This window comes from Lipophrys pholis, assembly GCF_963383615.2.
Source record: "Lipophrys pholis genome assembly, chromosome: 8".
NCBI classification, from domain to species: Eukaryota; Metazoa; Chordata; class Actinopteri; order Blenniiformes; family Blenniidae; genus Lipophrys; species Lipophrys pholis.
In genome coordinates this window covers 12635723-12641722 of record NC_137630.1, presented here as the reverse complement: position 1 = coordinate 12641722, position 6000 = coordinate 12635723, and positions in this window count along the sequence as shown.

The following is a 6000-nucleotide window of genomic DNA, read 5'->3' as shown; positions in this document are numbered from 1 at the left end:
GTCAGTATTTTTGATTTTATGATGTCCTCGATGTCAAAGCTGCTGGATATGTTCATTGGGAGACGAGAAGTACATTAAACAGTCTGTCTGAGCTGAGGTAGACAAACAGGGAGGCCACACCAGTGGTGGGTCCACTGCGCCCACGCTGCTCCTCGAGCTCACTGAATCTTTAAGCAGCGGGTGAGCGATGGAAGCGCCGGTGTCTCTTTGACCTGCGCTCGTCGTAAAACAACAACCAGGAGAGTGATGTATGCCAGGGGCAGAGCGCTCCGACTGACCTCCGCCACTCATATCCTCAAACCACGGAAACATCACAGCAGGGAGTTGAGATTTAAGTAAAGATTTAGGTTAAAGTTTCATTCCCCCCTCCACCCCCACCTTCTGGTCAGACAGTTTAAATCACTGGAGCAGAGAGGAGAGGCGGAGCGGGTGGAGGAATGTAGGGCAGCCGGGACTCCACTGACCTTCGCTGCTTCTCATGTTTTAGTAATTCGTAAAAGCAGCATGAAGGGAGTGGGTAGACTGCAACGAGCCCAACCTACACTGCTGGAGTAGTTGGCTTCCGACTACTACATTTAATTTTTAAATATTTAACAAGAAATATGCAGGTTGACATGTATCAGAATTTGGCTGGAGAAAACTTGCAAAGATTCTTAGACATTATGAACTCTATAATAGTCTTGCAGCATTCTCGCTCTTGTCACATAAACTGGAGGTGAAGGATGTTCTCTGTCTCCTCTGGGGCACGTAAAGCAGATGTAAAAGGTTGATTTGGATGAAGGGATGTAGCTGATGACAGCAGCAGAGAGGCTCCGGCATCACAGGAACAGTCTCGCAGCTGAAAGGTCACAGACTCGTTTCTTTCTTCTATCACAGCGTCTCTAACCGTGACAACTTCAATGAAGCTTATGACATTTTACATACGTGCACAGTGCAAGAATAGCAGAAGCATGAAGAAGTTTTGTTGATGGAGCTGGAAAACTAGAGCACTTTTTGTACTAATTTATCACACCCTTAGACATATAACTGCATGTACTATGACTACTGATACCTCTCAATCCATTCATCCATCTGTCAATCTTTTGTTACGCTTTATCCAACTCTGGGTTGTGGGATATTTGAGCTGATCCCGGCTGACTACAGGACGATGCAGAGTACATCCTGAACAGGTCACCAGTTCATCGCAGGACAAACACAGACAGAAATAGTCACAGGCACACCTATGAGAACCTGAAACAGGATTTTTGGACTTTGGGCGGTAGTCAGTGAACCTGCACACCCACACAGGGAAGATCATGCGAATTCCACAAAGAAATGCCCCCAAGCTTGGAACTGAACTCCTCGTGAGACAAGGGCGCTACCACTCCACCACAGGGACGCTTCCCATTAGCAACTAAAACCCCCAAAATGTAGTGTTAAATAGAGCTGAAGACACATATTGTGTTTGTCACTGACAATAGAAACATTAGCGAAAGGATGTTTAAAGGCCGGGATGGACAGTTGTGATTATGACTGCATACTAAGTGTTTTAATGTCAATATGGGTATAAAATACACATTTCTTGATCAAAGCAGGATGGCCACGGCATTTCTAATAGTAACATTTCGACACAGGAGAACTAAACCTGTGCAAATCTTCTGCATGAGTTGCGCTTCAGTGGTGTTCGACACGCAGATTTACATTGTTCATCACCAGCAGGAGGTCCTGAGCGCACCGACCTTTGACGGAACAGAGGAGCTTTCAGAACTGACTTAGTTGTAGGAGTATTTTATAATTCCTTTGTTCAAATGGCTCAAACGATTTGTAGCTATGGAAAATGACTTGGCAGAGGATTTTGAGCTTATCAAATGTATTGATGGTTTATTAATCATTCATACATTTTGTTTTGATGGACCTTTCATTGCAGTGCTACATTCAGTGAATCTGGTCTGTTGTATTTGTGTAATATTGTGTAATATCTTTCTAAGATTCTTTTCATGTAGCAGTGCAACAGAAAGCCTTATGTGAATGTTCATAAACAAATGAGTGTGAGTGGGCTGGCAGCTTATAGACCCCTCACAATTCCTATATGTTTACATATTTGTTCCTTGAATTGAACGCTTCTACCAAACCGGTATGGGAAATCCCTCACACTCCCGATAGCTCCCGGGACTCATCCTGTTAAACCTTTAATGATTTAATCTTTCAGACTGCTTTCTCACTTGGGAGTCTTTCCCTCCTTGAGTCAAGGATTTTATTGATGACTGCCAGGATGTGTCAGATGTTCAGAGGTAGAAATCTCGAAAAGGAGAGCGTGTGTGCGTGTGTTTGTGTGTGTTTCTGTTTGTCTAGGATATGGATCTGTTTGCTCTCCTACTTAAGTCTTGTGAAGGTCACTAAAGTGTAAACTTCAGATGAGTCACTTGTTCCGAAGCCATTTTTTTCCATCACCTATTAAATAAAGGAAGGAGAACAAAAAACAATACAAACTGTGCTGGGGTTTATTTTTTAATCTATCAAGACTGTTTTGTTAAAAACCAGTTTAAAGAACATGGGCCAGATTTATTCACAAATTCACTCCACGTTGAGTGCACAAAGGATTTCCACTTCATAGGATACATTTGTATTCTTGCACACAAAAAAACATACATTTCAAAAGTTTCTGACTTCATAAAGTGTAGGAATGTTGTTCAAATAACATCTGTGGAAAAAAAGAAATGTGTGTATTGGCCTAAGTACTCGGTATCGGTGAGTACTCAAATGCAAGTACTCATACACTATTCGTTTTGAAAAAAAGTGATATTGGTGCATCCCTAACATTAACAATGGGAAATACACAGACTTTCTTATGGACAGTTGGATTACTTTGACTATGACTGTCAACTATGAAACCCTCAGGAGAATATCCGCTGAGAGTCATGACACTGGAGACCGCCATTCTTGTTATTGTCCACAACACCCAGAACACAATGACAGTTTTCCGTTTTCACTTGAAAATCATGTAAATGGAGCCAAAGTTGCATGATCAGTCAAACGGCTCCATAAAGTTATTGAGCAGCTTTGTCTGAAGGTTAAATAAGCATCGTATGTTGAGAAGAATCTCTGAGGTTCGTCAAGCCTTCTCCATTTGAGTGCGTCTGCCCAGATTGCAGCACTTGTCAGGGGTGATGTTTTGTTGACCTTTGACATCTGAGAAGATAAAAAGCGTCTCCTTTGAGTGAGCGTTGGTGGAGGCGGCCCTCTGTGTACAAGTTATTGCTGACATTAGTGTTTTGTTGACGAGCATTCCAAGATTGTTGCACGAGTGAATTACCTTTTAAAAAGATTCTGTATTTATATAAGAAAGTCTATTTAGTGAACATTTCAAAATAATGATGAAAAAAAAAGCAGTTAGTTAAAATGTACAGTGGTTGAGATTTATTGATCAGGGTGCAGCCAAATTCAAATTTTCTATCATCCTTCATTCCCAAACAAGAAAGAGAGCCTGTATCTGTCAATCAGTAGTATTATGGTAAATATGACACAGAAAATATGCTTCTAAATTACTTTCATCGTATTAATTGACGTTTGTAAATATGTCAGCGGTCTGATGGCTAATTCGAACTCAAACCAGTCAATCAGTTCTTTAAGAAATATCCCCACCATGTTTGTTAATACCTGTTTACTACATTGTACTCCTTTTTTCTCTAATGAAGTATCTTCACTGGAGGTTATTTTACACCCAGCACGGTGTATTTAGGCTCAATGTATTGCGTTAACTTACATGTTGCGACATGATTGTCACATCGAGCTATATCATCCTCTCAAACATTGATTATATTGGTAAACAATGTTGATTTGGGTGGCTAGCAGCAGCAGCAGCAGTATTTGTACCATCGATTTTAATATTCAAATGATTAGTTGAATGTAGTTGCACATACTGTCTTTTCTTCAGTCCACATATGAAATGAATGAAAATACTGCAAATTGTACATGTATTAATTTCCCACCATACTAAATAATGTTTGTTTGTGTAGTAAGTGATTGGATGAGTCACTTTTAGGAGATACTAGTTTAGAATAAATATTTATTTTTGCCAATTTTTGAAATTTCCTGCGGAATATTCACACATAAGCAGTGCAATCTATATTGTATTCTTCGTTTTACTGCAACAATCGCAAAATTACTGCAAGATTCAGAAAGGACGTCTTAAACTTCTTAACATTGTGTGCTTTTTTTTTTTTTTTTTAAATTCAAATGGACTTTCTTTTTTAGACTGCCTCTAACCTTTTTAACCTTCTCAGACAGAAGCTTTCAGGCCTTTTAAATGGAGAGCAGCAGAACGATCTGCTTCGTAGGTCACTCGCCTCGCTTGAACATGGAAGACCCTTCCCCACTGAAGTCCCCGTGTGAACCTAATGCAACCTCATTGAACCGACCAAACCCTCACCGATTGGCTGGAGTGCAGCCAGTCACGTCCAATTAGAAATCGTCTTGGCCCACTGATTTCTGATCCTTTTCCTCTGCCGTTTAGACCCTTCCCCCCCCTAAGCGAGTGTATGGAAGCTCATCCACTATATTCACATATTGATTGGAAGTGCAAACCTGGGCACTATTTACTGATGCTGCACACGCACCAGGATGCAGATTCTTGAAACGGCTTTAAACATATGTGACTTGGAGACATTAAAAGAATCTTATGCTCTTTTCCATTGGTTGATTCCTCACATTTTTCTTACCAGAGATGTAATGGTGGGTGTAGTTTCCTCTCGTCTGATCTTCTGGTTTTCTCTGTTGTAGGCCTATTGGGAGCTCAGGTGGGTGGAGATTAGATATGATAACCCGGTGGGATTGGCCCGTGGGTTTATACAGTTAAAAATACCCTCAGAAGCACGTCGGTGCAGGTCAGCATTGTTCAGTGATCCAGGCCACTAATTTGTATGTGTGAGACCTGCAGGCTAAAGAATTAGATGGAGGCTAATCCTGAATAAACTTGTACACGCTGTCAGTATTTACAGGCTCAAAGACAGAATTAGAAAGAAACGGTTTGCCCGAGTAGATTTCAATTCAGCTCAGTGGGAATGCGGTTGGTGTGTGTATGAGCAACGCTTCGAGCTTGGCTGTGGAGGGCAAGTTCATTCAAATGCATGTTATTTAACGTCGTGCAAATGTTACACATTCACGCCCAGCTAGACAGGCACCGCTCAGAAAACAAATGTCCTGCTCCCTGACTGCAGACAGGTGATGGAGAACACTTACCATACCGTTCACAAGCACAGACACATAAATGTATATATAAAGACAGTCAAGAGAAGCCTCAGACTCATAATTACATCCTTTATTTACTTCAGGTGGGAATGAGAGTGTGTGATTAGTGAGATTACTTAGAATAGACTTCTTTCGATTTAATGAATCATCCAAAAAGAGTTGGATGGTGTCAGATTTCCTGAAATAATAAACTGTTCTAAATTCTAAAAAAAAAAAAAAAAAATCATTCTTAACAATGAAGATGTGACTGAGGCTCCTGTGTGGTAAATGGATGAGACTCTTGGATGACACTGTGGTGGTCTCAGCCATTTCTTCTGGTGATGTATGGATAATATTTGACATATATTACTTGCCGAACAACCTGTATTTTAAATACTTGGTTTAATTTGTGTTCATATATTGTTTTTGTACTAAATTGCATACACATTATAGTATATTGTTGTATATAATGTATCTACAGTCTTACTTTGGGTTTATATTATCCTATACTGTCCACAGACTGTCTTCATTGAGTGTTTTCGGTGTCACTTTTGGTATAAATACTTAGACTTTATACAGCTTTACATATCACATCGATACATTTACTTGTTGCCTTCTCTTGTGGGCATAGTTGGGATGAATGCTTTACTTTTGATAACTCTGTATCCATTGTATTTCAATGTTCTTCTACCCATCCCACAAATGCATGTTCTTTACAAATGTGTCACTTTTTAAAATGTAAATAATAAGCATTGTGACGCATATCTCCTTAGGTTTTTTTTGGGTTTATGAATT